Consider the following 17,031-nt stretch of genomic DNA (forward strand, 5'->3'; position numbering starts at 1 on the left):
GTGGATTAAGGCAAACAGAGATTAAGTGACCTGTATGAAAGTTAAGTGTGCACCAGGACAGACACTACAATCCAAATTAGAGGGCTTTCTACAAAGTCCTTGGCCTGGCCAGAGCAGAACAGAAGGTCACTAACGCTTTCCTTTTGCATGAGCTGCCAATACTGAATGAGCTCTTTGGGAGAAAAGCCATGGCTGTAATCAAGCACTTGAATTTTCAGGTATTAAACCTATTCCAGTACAAAAAAATGAGGTCATTGGACTTGGGAAAAGTCCCAAGATCCTCAAGGTGATTCCAATGTAAGCATCTTCAAATCTGATGGGCTTGACATATGTCATAATTTCATAAACTTAGAAAACCAAGTCTCTGGACAGCGTGTAACCCAAGCCACTACAGTATGGTGGAAATACTCTGAAAGGATACTCTTGGTGGGGGGTGGGGTTAATTCTATTTTGGAAAAATTCTCTATGAGAGGGTCGACCGTGAAAAAGTTCTTGGACTTCATAAGTCAAAAGATATTTCACTAAGTTCCATGGGTTAATAAAAACATCAGAGTCTGCCTTCATCATATATTTGGCCATAGAGCAAAACTCTATAATCCACCTGAATGTCATGATTGTCTTCAAGGTCAGGTTGTAGTATGTATCTATAAAGTCTTGGTGGATTAGGATGCCATAAAGAATGTTTTCATCTTGTATGGATGAGGCCAACATCTTATTTTCTGGCTACATTTGGTGGCCTAAAAAAAAGTATGTTAGGACTTCTTGTCCCCACTAAGAATTCTTTGTGCCACTAATAACCTGAATGGCCTGTCTGGCTTTCACATTTGCAGGCTGTGAGGTCACCAAGATAACAGGGAATGGTTCCTGCTTAGGTCAAGTCTCCTGCTCATGGAGTGTAAAGGCAAATTCCGTGTGTTAAATGGGTTCATACTCATAGAAATAAATCTCATTGTGGTCCTCAATCATCATATAGGAGGGTAAGTGGGGTATCAGAAGATGGTGACCACGAGGAAACAGAGCAGCCAAAGGCTCCATCTTTGGTATCTCACAGACACTCTGTGCCTTCAGGTGGTCAAAGGGGAAGCTAGAGGTGCAGGCTTCAGGCGCTCATAAAACATTTGGGATACAAAGTCCTAAAACAGTTCAAGATCTCAAGGAGCAGGGAGGGTGGAAAGGAAGGTGGACACAATTTAGACACAGGTAAGTAGATACAATGTAACTTGAGATGCTAGTTTTCCCCTATGTACTTGTGGCTCCAATTTGACATGGAAAGTTTACATCTTGCCTCCTTCTTAGTATCTTTTCCTCTATCCTCTCTTTCCAAGAAGTCTGTTAAGTCTATAAATCAGTCTATAAATCTCCGCAACATGTATTTAATGTTTGTCAGTGTTGGGAACAAGAACAACAGATTGGCCAAGAAATGTAATTTGAACCAGCTAGGGTTTATGGAGTTCACCAACAGGGGAGTCTTACTGGAAGAGCCAAAACTCTCTAAATGAACATTCCACGAGGTTTATATAGGTTTCAGGGAGTGAGGAATGGGGTAGGGGGACAGGGAAAAGTTGGTTAGTCAAGGTCCCTGTTGCTGAGGCTCAAGGCTGATCCAGGACAATAACCCTTTTACCCAGTTTCAAGGTTAAGGGTTTCTGCATAACAGGATGCCAGAGGCTGGAATATTTTTTGGAACAAGTTGCACAACAAGATATCATGGCTTGTCCTACTCTGGGGTTACTTGCATTGCAAGCACTAATGGGAGAGTATAGATATGTATGTGTGAACAAAATGGAGTAGCTTGGAACGTACGTGTCCCAGGGATGCCCTTCAGGGCATTGCTCAAGCCACTTGTAGGGGTGGCAATCACACAAGGTACTTTGGCAATGACTAACAACACCTGAAAGATCAAGTGATATCCTTATTCAGGTAGAAGGTAGAAGAATAGTTGGTACATCACTTTGGTTAGGAAATATTGAGTATAAAGGAGAATTATACGAAATAAGTATGGAAAAGTAGATTACAAACAAGGTCAGAAACCCTGGTTTTGAGTCCTGGCTCTGCCGCTCAATGACTGTGACCCCAATGACAGCCTCCTTGGCCATACTTTCTAGCACTGGCTACACTCTTTGGCTCACTGGTCAAGATAGAAGAGGTGAAATAGTCCTTGCTCCTCATTTCCATTTCTAGGTTCTCTCCTTACCTCCTTCACTCAGTAATCTCTCCTCCTTTGAAGTCCATGCTATTCATCTGTCCCACCCATCTGAAGTCCTGGTAGCTACTGTCTACAGACTTCAAGTCACTTTCTTAATGAGTTTGGTACATGCCTCACAATTTTTCTCTCCCCTTCCTGTCATCATAGTAGAGGATTTCAATATATATATATATATATATGTATATGTGTGTGTGTGTGTGTGTGTGTATATGTATATATATTCAATATATATATGTGTGTGTGTGTATATGTATGTATGTATGTATGTATATTAGATTCTCTCCCAAATACCCTAACCACTCAGTTCTCTCACCTACTCAGCCATATACAAAATGGTCTTGACCTTGATCTTGCCATCACCCAAAAATGTACCGCCTTTGCGGTAAAGAATTCTGAAGTCCCCTTATCTAATCATAATCTATTGGGTTTTCACTTCTCTGCCCTCCGTTTCCAAACTCAATTCTTTGCTAAGAGCATGTTTCAACAATCCGGCTAGCAGCTGTTGTGGGGGTGAAAGACCAACACAACCCCAACAACAAGAACCAGCCAGTGTGCTGCAAAAGCACAGGTTCTTTTGATCTGCTTTAGTAAGGAAAGCAATGTTAAGGGGTTGACAAGCTTACTTTAATTCAGCACACAAATATCACTCACTTAGTTCAGGGGAAAAAACCAGCACCCTGAACTTCATAGCAAAATACAAAGTACAAACATGGATTGTCTGATTCAAATCCCAATACACAGTTACCAGAGTTTAACAAAGTCTCAGCATCCGGGTTACAAGCTGGAGGGCTCTTAGCTACAGCTGCCCAGAGTCTCCACGCCAACAAGAGTGAGAGCCCTAAACAAATTACAAACATTGACAGACAGACCAAATACAGATTCATAGTTACCAACATCTAGGTTCAGCCTGGGAGCTCATAACGAGGGCTGGCCCAGAGTCACTCGCGCCACCACTGCTGTGGGTAAGAGCTCCAAAAAATAGAAAGCCAGTCCCTGGTTTTATATCTCTTTCAGGGTCAAGGATGAGTCACACATGCAACTCACCCACATGACCTAGAATCGTCACAAAGAGGCGACTTGAGCCCATGTGGTCTAAAAGCCTCTGATGTCCCAAACATGTCACTCAAATTCATGTGTAAACTAGGCCCTCCCCTGAGGCAAGGAGGCACTCAAATCTAATCAAGGAAACAAAGGCCAAACTCTTCAAGAGGACTTGGTTGAGCTAAGTGCTAAGAGCCCATTTTGCTTACCAACACAGAGCATGACCTTCAATCCCATGACCGTCATTATTTCTCTCCCAGGCCAATCCGCTTGCACTAGACACTCTCCTCTTTCCCCCTTTTCCTTTTGCCAGTTTGGTAAACCAATTCAACTCTCCACCAATCCGTTCTATGGAGTCCCTAATTCCTTTATCATTTTACCATTTGTGCCCTGCCAAGTCTCCGCCTTGGATGACTCCCGTCATCTGCCATGTTTGCTCCTATATGCATGCTGCTGAATGAAGGTGGAGAAAATTATACAATGGTTCTGGTTGATGTACTTGTTACAAAACCTCGACTGAGCTCTCATTGGTTCTAGGCAAGCTTCCTATACTTCCTTCATTAATTCACCATCCCATTCTCCACAGTGGCTCTTTCAAATGTTTTCACTGCTCTTTTAACCTCTCATCGATTCCCCCCACCCTACACTCTTTACTGAGAACTTTTATTCATATTTTACAGAAAAATTGAGGTCATTCACCATGAGTTCCTTCTTTTTCCCTCTTCTTCATCTCATATCATTCAGATGCCTTCTGTCACTCTCTCCTTCTTCACACCCATCTCACACGATGAGGTGGCTTTACTCCTTACCAAGGCTAACCTCTCTACCTGCTCAAGTAATATTCCATCCTGTCTCCTCCAAGGGATTTCCTCCTTTGTCATCCTCACTCTATCACTTACTTTCTTTTTTTATTTAAGATTTTTATTTTTGGTTACTTCTTTGGAATTTTTATAAATCATTGTACTGATCAGAGCAGCTAAGTCTTTCACAGTCAATTATCTTTACAATATTGCTATTCTTGCGTACAAAGTTCTCCTAGTTCTTCTCATATCATGTAAGTAATCCCAGTTTTTAATGAAACAATCTCCTTTGTCATTTCTTACAGAGCAATAGCATTCCATCTCAATCATATACCACAACTTGTTCGGTCATTCCCCAGCTGATGAACATCCCCTCAGTTTCCTATTCTTAGGCACCACAAAAAGAGCTGATACAAGTATTTTTGTATATATGAGTCACTTTCTTTTTTCTTTGATCTCTTTGGGGTTCAGACCTAGCAGGAGTATTGCTGGGTCAGAGGATATGTACAGTTTTATATCCCTTTGGGCACAGTTCTAAATTGTTCTCCAAAATGGTTGGATCAATTCACAGCTCCATCAACAATGCTTTAGTGTCCCTATTTTCCACATTCTTTCCAGCATTTATCATTTTCCTTTTCTATCATGTTACTCAAACTGGTAGGTGTGAAGCAGTACCTCAGAGTTGTTTTAATGTGCATTTTTCTAATTATTAATGATTTAGAGTGTTTTTCATGACTTGATAATTTTGATTTCTCCTTCTGAAAACTGACTGTTAATATCCTTTGACCATTTATCAACTAGTCTTACTTTTATAAATTTGCACAGTTCCCTTTGTATTTGAGAAATGAGACCCTGATCAGAGAAACTTGCTATAAATTTTCCCCGACTTCTTGCATTCCTTCTAATTTTGGCTTCATTGATTTTGTTTGTGCAAATCCCTTTTAATTTCATGTAATCTGAATTATCCATTGTACCTCCCATGATCCTCTCTGTCTCTTGTTTGGTCATGAACTCTTCCTTTATCTATAGATCTGACAGGCACTTTCTGCGTGTTCCCTTAGTTTGCTTAGGATATCACCCTTTATGACTAACTGACATACCCATTTTGAGCTTATCTTGGTATGTGGTGTGGGATGTTGGTTTATCCCTAAATTCTTCCAAATTGCTTTCCAGTTTTCCCAGAAGTTTTTGTTGAACAGTTAGTTCTTGTCCCAAAAGCTTGAATCTTTGGGTTTATTGAACATTAGATTACTGTGGTCATTTACTTCTATATTTTGTGTACCTAATCTATTCCACTGATCAACCACTCTATTTCTCATCTAGACTGTTTTGCTGATTATTGCTATGTAGGGTAATTTGAGATCTGGTACTGCTAGGCTGCCTTCCTCCTTTCTCTCCCCATTTTTATTGATTTCCTTGACATTCTTTTTTTTCCTACAGATGAATTTTATTATTTTTTTCTAGCTCAGAAAAATAATTCTTTGGTAGTTTAATGAGTTAATATATTGAATTAAGCAACAAATCTGTTCCCTAAGCAAAAAACATATCTGCCTTCTAAGCCACACAGGGCTAAGTTCAAACAGTGCAGTAGAGTTTTCACATGCCCCTGCATTCCTGGCATAAAGTTAACTTGGTCATAAGTTATGATCATTGTAATATAGTGCTGTAATCTACTTGCTAAGTATTTTTTTAGTTTTTGCATTAATATTCATTAGGGAAATAGGTCTTTAGTTTCCTTTCTGATTTCGCTCTCATTGATTTAGGCACCAAAGCCAAATTTTGTTATAGGAAGAATTTGGTAGGACTCTTTACCTATTTTTTTCGAATATTTTATATGGTATTGGAATTAATTGTTCTTTAAATGTTTGGTAGAATTTATTTGTAAATCCATCTAGTCCTGGATTTGTGTTTTTTCCCCTTTAGGGACCTCATTTGTGGCTTGTTCAATTTCTTTTTCCAAAATAGGGTTAAGTATTCTATTCCCTCTTCTGTTAATCTGGATAACTCACATTTTTGTAAATATTCTTCCATTTTATTTAGATTGTCAGTTTTATTGGCATATAGTTGAGCAAAATAGCTCCCAATAATTGCTTTAATTTTATTTTCATTCACCCTTTTCATTTTTCATATTGGTAATTTGGTTTTCTTTTCTTTTTAATTAGATAATCATCTTTGAATTAGTTAATAGTGTATCTATTTTATTGGTTTTTTTCATAACCCAGCCACTGGTTTTATTTATTAGTTCAATGGATTTTTTAATTTTAATTTTGTTTCTCTCTCCTTTGATTTTTGAGATTTCTATCTTGGTCTTTAATGGGGGACTTTTAATTGTTCCTCTTCTAGCTTTTTTAGTTGTATGCCCCATTCTTTGATCTATTTTTTCTCTCTTTGACTGATGGAAGCACTTAGAGAAATAAATTTTCCCTAAGTGCTACTTTGGCTGCATCCCACAAATTTTTGTATGTTGTCTCACTGTTGTCATTATTTTTGATGAAACTATTGACTGTTTCTATGATTTGTTCCTTGACCCACTCATTCTTTAGGATTAGATTATTTAGTTTCCAACTAGTTTTGAATCTATGCTTCAAAGGCCCTCTATTAAATATATTTTTATTGCGTTATGGTCCCTAAAGAGTGCATTTAATATTTCTGCTTCTCTGTATTAGTTTGCAAGGTTTTACACCCTAATGCATTGTTAGTTTTTGTGAAGGCACTATGTTGTTTCTTCTTCATTTTCAAAGAGGACAAATGACTTGCGTGTGAATTGGATTTAAGTGAGGAAGAGTTGTGAAAAGTTATCAATCTCACTCTCTCTTCCTGAATCATCAAGGTCCAGTGGCAAGACAAAAGTCAAAAAGATTGATGATGGCTCAGGATGCAATGGATGACCTTGGTGTCTTTGATACCTGAACAAGCTTTAAGCACTTCACAGCATCTGCTTTAGCTACCTTCATGGCCATTGAACAAATTTTTCTCATCCATTCATTCCACTGGGGAAAGTCTTCACATGCTTGGATTAGACATCTCCCTACCTCACCAATAGGTTTGAGCCCTGTCAGTTACTCTCAATCTGGTTTAGTCCATCTTCTGAGACAATTTACCACTGTGTGGCTTCACATGCTACAACTCTTTGGAGCAACAGGTGAGAGTCGAATGAAGATGGGACACCAAAAGTGGATGAGTAGCCCTGTACAGCTAAGAAAAAGCCATACTCCTCTCTATAACCATTCAATTTCATCCATGGGTCTGTTATATCTAACTTTTCTAAAATTCTATTCATCTCCTTAATTTCTTTGTTATTTGTTTTATGGCTAGATTTAGCTAGGTCTGAGGAATAAATTAAGGTCCTCACTAGTATAGCTTTACTATTTCTTCCTATAACTCATTTAACTTTTCCTTCAAGAATTTGGATGCTATGCCTTTGGCGCATATATGTTTAGCACTGAAATTAATTCATTGTCTATAGTACCTTTAAGAAAAATGTAGTTTCCCTATTTCTCTCTTTTCATTAGGTCTGTTTTTGCTTTTGCTTTGTCTGAGATCATGATTGCTACATCTGCCTTTTCTATCTTAGTGAAGCATAATAGATTGTGCTCCAGACCCTTATTTTAACTCTGCATATGTCTTTCTGTTTCCAATAAGTTTCTTGTAAACAACTTATTGGATTCTGGTTTCTAATCCATTCTGGTATCTGCTTCTACTTTATGGGTAAGTTCATCCAATTCACGTTCAAAGTTAGTTATGTTTACTAACTATGTATTTCTCCCCATCCTCTTTTCTTCTATTTATCCTTTTTTTTTCACTCTGACCTCTCCTCAAAAATATGTTTAGGTTTTGATCACTGTTTCCCCCAATCTACCCTCCCTCTGACCACTCTTCCCTTTCTTTTATCCCCTCCCCCTCTCACTCCTTGTTGGGTGAGATGATTTTCTATACACAACTGTGCAAATACATACATATATATATATATATATGTGTGTGTGTGTGTATATATATATATGTGTATATATATATATATATATTTGTAGCAACAATCTTGCTAGCAGCTACTGCTGTGTAAAACCAATAACAACCAGCACACAGAAAGTCACTAACACAGGTTCTTTGATCTGCTTTACTAAGGAAAGCAATGTTAAGGGGTTCACAACCTTACTTTAATCCAACATATATATATATATATATATATATATGTAAATATTACTACAATTTTCTTGGGGCAGAAAGTCATGTCAGAGAGCAAAGGGGACCATATTTGTCTGGACATCTCTCTAAGACACATATACCTGCTATTAGATTAATGATGAATTAAACAAACTCGTGTCTGGCAGACTTGAGCCTAAAAAGGCAGAGTGCAATATTAGCGTTAATACCTTTTCTTGGATGACTTTTATATGAAGAAGTCAATTTCCTTCTCTGGGCTGAGTTTGCCCCTCTGTAAAATGAGAGACTTCAACTAGAACTTCACCTGTAAAGTCTGTTTCACATCTAACCTTCTCTGGGAGGCAGTTTTGGTGGAGTGACACAGGAACACTGGATTTAGAGACAGGATATCTGAATCTAAATCCCAAGGATCTGGTTTGTACTTTGGTTTTACTATTTACTAACCGTGTGACCCCGCACAAGTCGCTTAACCTCCTGAGGTCCCAATCCTCTACTCCATGAAGTAAGGATATTGGAACAGATTGGAGGTCCATAACCTGGGTCAGTACAATGGAGAGACGTCAGGGGATCCATGAACTTACATCTTCATTTTTTCTGACCTTTGGTGTCCTTTGTGATTCTACGTATTTTACTTTATGAACTGAAAAATGTCCTTCTGAGAAGGGATCCTACATTTCATTAGGTGACCGAAAGGGTCCATGACACACAAAAGTTAAGATAATGTATCCCATAAGTCTAAATTCTACTACAGTTCAGTAAAATATTTAAAGGGGCGGGAGGGACAGAAAGGAATAAGTATCTATTAAGTGCCTACTATGTGTCAGGAACTGTGCTAAGCACTTTAGAAATATCTCATTTGAGCCTCACTACAACCCTGGGAGGTAGGTGCTATTCCTATCCCTATTTTGTTGTTGAGGACACTGAGGCAGACAGAAGTTAAGTGTCTTGTTCAGGGTCATCCGGCTCATGTGTGAGGCTGGATATGAATTCTGACCTTCCTGACTCCAGGCCCAGTGCTCAATTCACTGTGTCACCTACCTAAAAATCCTTTCTAGCTCTGCAAATATGGAGTATCAAAAATAAACTGAAAATCAGAAATCCTTAGGGGCTGAGAATAGTAATAGCTGGCTAATAATAACAGCTAGCATTAACATAGCCCTTGAAGGTTTGTAAAGAGTTCTACAAAAGTATATCATCCTCTCATTCCATCTTTACAACAACCCCGAGAGGGAGGTGCTATTATTATTCCACTTTTATAGATGGGGAAACTGAGTCAGAGAGATTAAAATGACTTACCCAGGATTACACAGCTAGTAAATGTCTGAAGCAGGATTTTAATTCAGGTCTTGCTGATTCCAAATCCAAGACTCTAATCACGTTATCTACTAGCTGCATGTAACATCAGATACTTTGGTAAATGTCATCTAGTTTGGGGGAATTTTTTTGCTTACTTTGAACTGTATTATCAGAGGTGGTTCTCTGGGAGGAAGTGAGGGAGAAATACAATGGAAAATATATATTACGTAAAAACAAGGAAGGGCAGCTCGTAGGTGGTGCCATAGTGCACAGAGTTCCAGACCTGGAGTCAGGAAGACCTGAATTCAAATCCAGCCTCAGACAATTATAGCTGTATGACTCTGGGCAAGTTACTTAACCATTTGCCTCAGTTTCCTCATCTGTAAAATGAACTGGAGAAGAAAATAACAAACCACTCCAGAATCTTTGCCAAGAAAATCTCAAACGGGGTCATGAAGAGTCAGACACAATGTTATGCCCTATCCCCCCTTTTCAGTTTCTCTATCCTGCCTCAGCTTGTCCCACTGTTTGTGTCCCCACCTCCGTGGAAATCTAATTGTGTTCTTTCCCTTTAAATACTTTTTCTCTCCCTTTGCTCAGGGCTGTTGGATTTGAGTAATTACTCCAAACAGTCGCGCACTTCAATAAATCCACATCTAAATTTATATCCAGGTCTCTCTTGCTTTTTTTAGGCACAACATTTCTGGAGGCCCCAGCGAGATTTGGGGGTGGTCTGTGGCACACCCGAGACCTGGGCCAGGTAGGGTCTCGTTCTCGGGTAGTGGGCGTCTCCTCCTCCTGATCTCTAAGGGAAGCCGGCCCCTGAAACATTAATAATTGGCTTTTAGGCCACACGTTTCAGGGCCCCTGGAGCTTGAGAGGGAGGAGAACTAACCCATCCCCCCACGCCGACCTGCCCCCTATTCAGACTTTTGTGGATCCAAAAAAAAAAAACCTCTAGGGGAAATCCAACTATGAGACATTCCAGAGCCCCACAGGGTAAGTTGAGTCAGGTTTCTGTTTTCTGGTGGGAATTCCCTTCTGGTTCTGGTGGAGATCTGGGGCCAGACATGGCTTCAGCTGTCAGTAAGGCTGGGAGACAGACCTAATTAGTCTGAAGAGGCTCACCTTCTGAAAAAAAGTACCAATCCCCCAGGCAAGTTGGAGACGGTCCAGCCTCTGCCTGTTCTGGTTTCTGGTGTATGTCCCGGGGTGTCTTTCTGTTTTGTGTTTGTGTGTTTTTTTGTCTGTCTGTCTGTGCCTGTGCGTGTGTGGGTCTGTTTGTGAATGAGTGAGAATAGCCTCCCCCCCTTGCCCCTCCCTATCACACTGGCATTCCTGTGGAGGGAGCAGAGCAGGCTATGTGTCCATAGTCTGGTTAAAGTTTAACACCGTAAGGAAAAAAATAACCCACAAGTGAAAGTCAAGTTGTGGGGGGAGATTGATTTATGTTGAAGATGGGAGAAAACAGGGCATGTGAGAAAAGAAAGCCTGAGAAGTGTTAAGACCGAGTTCTCAGGGCTCTGGCATAACCTCCACTCAAAAAAGGCACAGTTATCGGAGCAGAAAAACTTAAAGGTAACCAACCGCTCAGGAGAAAAACTTCAAGGTACATGGGAAAAGTTCCTTTGAACTTCTCTGCACTAAAAATTTCAAGATAAGGAAGGGTTAACTCCCTAAGATCAAAAGGGAAACAGCTACAGAGGTATTTTAACCCTTTTTCTGCCTACAAAAAGCAGAAAAAGTTTTTGTGTAATGGGACCCAACCAGAAAAGAACTAAGAGTGAAAAGTGAAAATATGTCATTCTTAATTTAATGCTTAAGATAAATTAGAGTTCATTTTACTGCTTGTCACTAAAGTTTATGGGAAAAGGAAAAGAGAGACTGTGGTAAAAACTGGAAGATTAGTAAATTAAAATCTTGAGCAAGCAGCTTAGAGTAAAAGGCTTGATAGCCTGAGTTAAAAATCCAATAGATGAAGTTATAGAGAGGAGGAAGGGATTATGTCCACCCACCTTTGGACTAGATCTGTGAGCAGGTTCTATTAAATTTAACACGAATATTGGTCCAGTGTGTCACTTTAAACTGACCTGGTATAACAGGTGATTCCAAATTGTAATAGTATTCTTAATTGTAAAATTATTTAGTATATTGATTGGCAAAAACAAACGTTCAAGTTAAATAGAATTGCTTCATATGTGAATTTTCTCAGATGTGAAGTTTATGTCAATGGTGATAAGATGAAGGTGGAAATACATCCAGCCAGATTGGTAATTAATTAATTATGATTCTAAAGGTTTACATCTATTTATGATATTGTTGTATTTGTAAAATTTTGTTACATTTTTTGGTAACAAATTAAATTCATGTTGCTAGGTAACAACTGTTTGGTTCATCTGTGTTGTTAGAGAAACAATTTCTCTAAGTGTTGTTAGACTGACAACTGTACTGTTGAAATATGGAATGGATTAGGAAACTGTTAAGTCATTTCATATGACCATGTCTTTTAAAGAAGTTTAATCTAAGAAGTTATAAACCTCCAGGTTTTGTAACAGCAGTACTGGGATCCCTATTTGTACAATAAATTGGGAAAAGCCTGGAAGTGGAAGTTTTACTGAAAGAAAAGAGAACAGTGGAGTCAGAAACTAGCTGACCTCTGAACCTGGCTTTTAAAATTAGTGGGACTAATTTTTAATAATTGGCTTTTAGGATATTCTTTTAAAATTAAAATTTGATCGTTAGGTCCAGGTAAAATAAGTTTTAAAAAGAAAAGGTATTTGTCAAAAAAAAAAACTGCTATTATTGTCAAGTTGTGATACCATGGTGAGTCAGCCTCCCTGGACCTAGCCCTGACCTCCCCTCCTGTTGTGCCCCCCTCCACCTGCCCTTCTTGTGCTGAGTTCCTCCTTCATGAGCCCACTGAGTCAGCTTTTGCCAGTCCCAACCTGGATCGCTTTTTTCCCCTGGTCCCTGGGGTTTGGGCCAAATCTAACCCTCCTGGCTTCTAGCCACAGCCTCTCCAGTTTCTATTCTTCAGTATCCCATGCCTTCTGAAGCCCACAGGGGCATAGCTCTCGGCTTTTCTCTCCTCCAGTGGCCCTCCCCCAGGACCCAAAACTGCTTTTCTAGCCTCCAGACAGATTCGTTCTCTTTCCTCAGTAGCTCTCCATATTTCCTGACTCAAGGAGGCTGGCATCCTTGTCCGGTGCCGGTCCCCCTGGAACACCCCTCTGCTTCCTGTTAGAAAGCCTGGCACTTCTGACTTTCAGCCAGTGCAAGTCCTTACACCCTCCTCAGCCTCTTGCTACCCACCCACACTGCTTACACTGTCTTGGACCTTAAGGACCAAGATTTCTTTCTTCTCCATTCCTTTGGCTCCTGCAAGCCAGCCCCTTTTCGCTTTTACCTGAGTCAACCCTTCATCAGGCTTCTCTGGCCAGCTGACCTGAATAAGGTTGCCTCAGGGTTTCAAAAATTCCCCCACCCTCTTTGATGAAGCCCTCCACCTGAATCTTGCCTTTCTGGCAATCTAACCCTTCTTGCTCCCTCATTCAGCATATAAATGATCTCTTGCTAGCTACATCCACTGAGGGTGGTTGCTTTCAAGGCACCCACTCTCTTCTGTCTCTTTTAAATTCCTTCGGCTACCTCGCAGGTCTGTTGCACCTCTGTTTCCTACCTTGGGTACTGCCTTGAGGTTGGAAATCACTCTCTCTCAAGCTCGTATCCAGGCCATCCTAAACATTCTTGTTCCTACTACCAAGAAGCAGGTCCATGAACTGCTGGATCCTTGGGTTTGCTGACCTTGCTAACCCCTTTACTCTTCTACTGCTGGGTCTGGCCCTCTAGTCTGGGCCCCCGAGGAACAAAAACTCCCTTGACCCCCTAAAAAGGGCCCTCGCCTCTGCCCCTGCATTTGCTCTCCCTGACATCACTAAGCCCTTTCATCTATTTGTGGCAGATCAGCCCCCGCCCTACCCTTTCTAAGTCCTCTGCCCTTAACCCTGCCACTCTCCTTCCTGACTCCGACGATTTTTCTGTCTATTTACAAAGAACGGGCCCCCTCACATCTTCCGGTAGGACAGGCGGAGGCAGAGGGGAGATCCTCGCCCTCCTGGACTCAATTTGGCTCCCCTCTCAAGTTCTGCCTGGTCCATCAACTCAGCGACTCCCCTGAAGCCATTGGCAGCTGGGCAGCAGATGCCTGGGCAGCACCCCTCTCGGAAGCCACTCCCCTTCTTTTTGTTTCAGACCCCCTCCCCTCTGCCACCCCTCCTCCCTCTTATTCACCCTCGGATGATTCCTTCGCCGCCAAAAGAAAAAAAAAGGCGGGGTGGAGGAAGGAGTCCGGGCGGTGAGTTTTGGGAGATGGCCAAACTTTTGTTCCTGAGGTCTTGGGGAAGGATTGGGTGGGAAGACTCCATCAGATTACACCCCTGGGGGGAGCTACTCAGGGACAGATATTACATCCCTCACTTAGACAACATCCTTCAGCACAGTCACCAGATGTGGTCCTGCGCCCAAGTGAATGCAAAACAGATAGAGACAGTTCCACTGGGGGTGTGGCTGCCGGGAGTGCAATCAGGGAAACATTGGGAAATGGATTTTGCTGAAGTCAAGCCACCAGCAGCGGGTTTTAAATGTCTCTTGGTCTTTGCTGAGGAGGGAGACAGCCCTGATAGTTGTAAAGAAACTCTTGAATGAATTGATCCCCGTTTTGGCCTTCCCCCTAGCATTGGCTCAGATGATGGCCCTAGCTTTGTTGCCAAACTTCTTGGGATGCACCCCTAATAAACTAGGTTTGACTCCTCTGAAATTCTTTTTGGGTGGCCTCCTCCTATTAATGCTTCCCTCATGAAGTTCCTATAGGGTCTGCAACATACCTAGTCTCAGCTTCATAAATCTGTACGGGAAGCCCCACCTACTCCAACTTCTGACTCTGTCCTAATCCAAAAACATACAGCCTTTGGTCTCGAGCCTAAGTGGAAGGACCCTTACACTGTCTTCCTAACCACACCATCTGCATTCAAGGTTAATTTCATTCCTGTCTGGCTCCACCACAGTCGTGTGAAAGCAGCTACATCCGTACAATGGAAGGCAGAGCCCCTCGATGACCCCCTAAAGCTAAGACTGTTCTGATCTCCTTCTTAATCTTCCTACTAACCCCTTCCATGGTCCCTGGCAATCCCCATGACCCCAAGCTAAGCTCTACTTGGGTAATGACTACAAGGAACAAACAGTCCTGGGCTTTCCAAAGTCCAGAAGACATACATCTCCCCCTCAACACCCTTTTTGAGGGCCCACCAGCAGATGCAGGCTACCTGCTCTGTTCTACTTCAGGATGCCCAACCACATGTGACTGCTCTTGTATCACGGCCTACACCCTCCCCTCAACTGACCTTAGTGACTCCCTGTGCATCCCAGCGGGCAGCATTGGGGGCTCAGACCCGTTACTCCGTATCCGTATAATCAAGTCTGACCCCTGGCACCCCAAACTCTATCTTATTGTCCTAAACCCTTTTGACCCTGCCTAGAGAGGCCCGATCTCTTGGGTACTGGGACTCTTGGGTGACCATGGGGTTTCCGCATGTGGGAGAGACGGTGACCCTGACTGTGACCAAGAAGCCTTTACCAGGTCCCCATCCCATTGGCCCAATAGGGGACCTGGCCATCCCTGCCCCAACACCTATTACTCAGTCACCCCACACCTATCAGGTTTCCTTGCTTGCTCTTTTATCGGCTGTTCATAAGACACTTAACAGCTCTAACCACACACTGGGCAAAAATTGTTGAATCTGTGTTAAGCCCCAGCCTCCTTACTATGTAATGGTGGCACTAAATGCCTCCATCACCCCTACCTCCAACACGGAGAACCCCGAGTGGAACCAACCATGGCTCACCCTAGGGGATGTACAGGGAACAGGCCTTTGCCTTACATCATCTAACACCACTTTATGCAGTTCTCAGTATGGCTCCATTTGCAAACAAACTCAGGAGATTTAGGCCTCCAGCTCAACTTCCTGGCCCCTCCTGGAGCCTGGTGGGCATGTCACACTGGCCTTACCCAGTGTGTCTCTGCTACTGTGTTCCTCAGACACCAACAATGCCCGGAGGGCCCCCTGTGCATCTTGGTGGCCATAATTCCCCGGGTTTCCCTCCTCCCGGGTGAGGAAGGCTGGCACTATTTTTCCCCTGAAGGGCAACCAAGTTACCGTCAAAGGCAAGCAATACCCCTCCTCATCCCCATCTTAGCGAGCCTGGGGCTTGTGGGCCCCGCTGCCACTGGGATGGCAGCCCTAGTCAAAGGGGATCTCAACTATAAGGCCTTAAGTGCACAGGTAAACACTGACCTCTCCCACATAGAGCAGTCCATCTCGGTCCTAGAAAAACAAGTGGACTCATTGGCGGAGGTGGCCCTCCAGAACCGCAGAGGCTTTGACCTTCTTTTTCTCAAGCAGGGTGGCCTATGTGTGGCCCTGGGAGAGGCTTGTTGTTTCTATGCTAATAACTCTGGGGTGGTGCGGGAAAGTCTGAGGTTGGTACGCCAAAATATTGCCAATAGACAAAGGGAGCTGGAAAACTCTGAGAACTGGTACCAGCCCCTATTCCGAAGATCCCCTTGGCTCACTACCCTGGTGACGACCCTGACTGGCCCCCTCCTCCTCTTCATTATAGCTCTGGTTGTGGGCGCCTGCCTCATTAATCATTTTCTGCAATTTGTCAAGTCCCGCATAAACTCTGTTAAACTACTATTGATTAGGGATCTCCATTACCGATTTGCAAATCCCAGTTCCCCTGATTCTTGTGACAGATCCCCTGAAAATGTGTCAAAGAATTGACACACTTCGAAAAGAAAGTGGGGAATGTTATGCCCTACCCCGCCCTTTCAGTTTCTCCATCTTGCCCCAGCTCACTCTACTGCTTGTACTCCCATCTCCACAGACCCCACTGTTTGTGTCCCCATCTCCACAGAAATGATCCTGCCTCAGCTTGTCCCCCTGTTTGTGTCCCCATCTCCACGGAAATGATCCTGCCTCAGCTTGTCCCCCTGTTTGTGTCCCCATCTCTACGGAAATCTAATTGTGTTCTTTCCCTTTAAATACTTTTTCTCTCCCTTTGCTCAGGGCTGTTCGATTTGAGTAATTACTGCAAACAGTTGCCCGCTTCAACAAATCCACATCTAAATTTATATCCGGGTCTCGCTTGCTTTTTTTCGGCACAACAACAACTGAAATGACTCAACAACAATAAAACAAGGAATTCCCATTCAGGAACAGGTTAGAGTAGATGCCATCTGAGGTCCCTTCCTTTCTGCCCTAGGATTCTGTGAAATGCAGGTGATGATGTTTAGGGTGGGAATGGGAAAAGGTGCTATCTTGCTTCACTGAGAAGTCTTGGCAAGTCAGTCTCGTGTTGCAATTCAGAAAGCCTCCCAGCCTCTGGCTTTCCCTGGCCTTGTCGCACTTCCCAAAATCAATACACAAGCTGATTTCCTCTTCAGAGCCCTTGGCTCTCTCAGAGGAATGT

At 42.4% G+C, this 17,031-nt stretch overlaps 1 pseudogene; it reads right to left on the reverse strand.

Annotated features, from left to right (window-relative positions):
- Positions 1-41: 41 nt before the first annotated feature.
- Positions 42-15,877, reverse strand: LOC118836735 (annotated as a pseudogene).
- Positions 15,878-17,031: the final 1,154 nt, after the last annotated feature.

Source organism: Trichosurus vulpecula, chromosome 2 (assembly GCF_011100635.1).
Source record: "Trichosurus vulpecula isolate mTriVul1 chromosome 2, mTriVul1.pri, whole genome shotgun sequence".
NCBI classification, from domain to species: Eukaryota; Metazoa; Chordata; class Mammalia; order Diprotodontia; family Phalangeridae; genus Trichosurus; species Trichosurus vulpecula.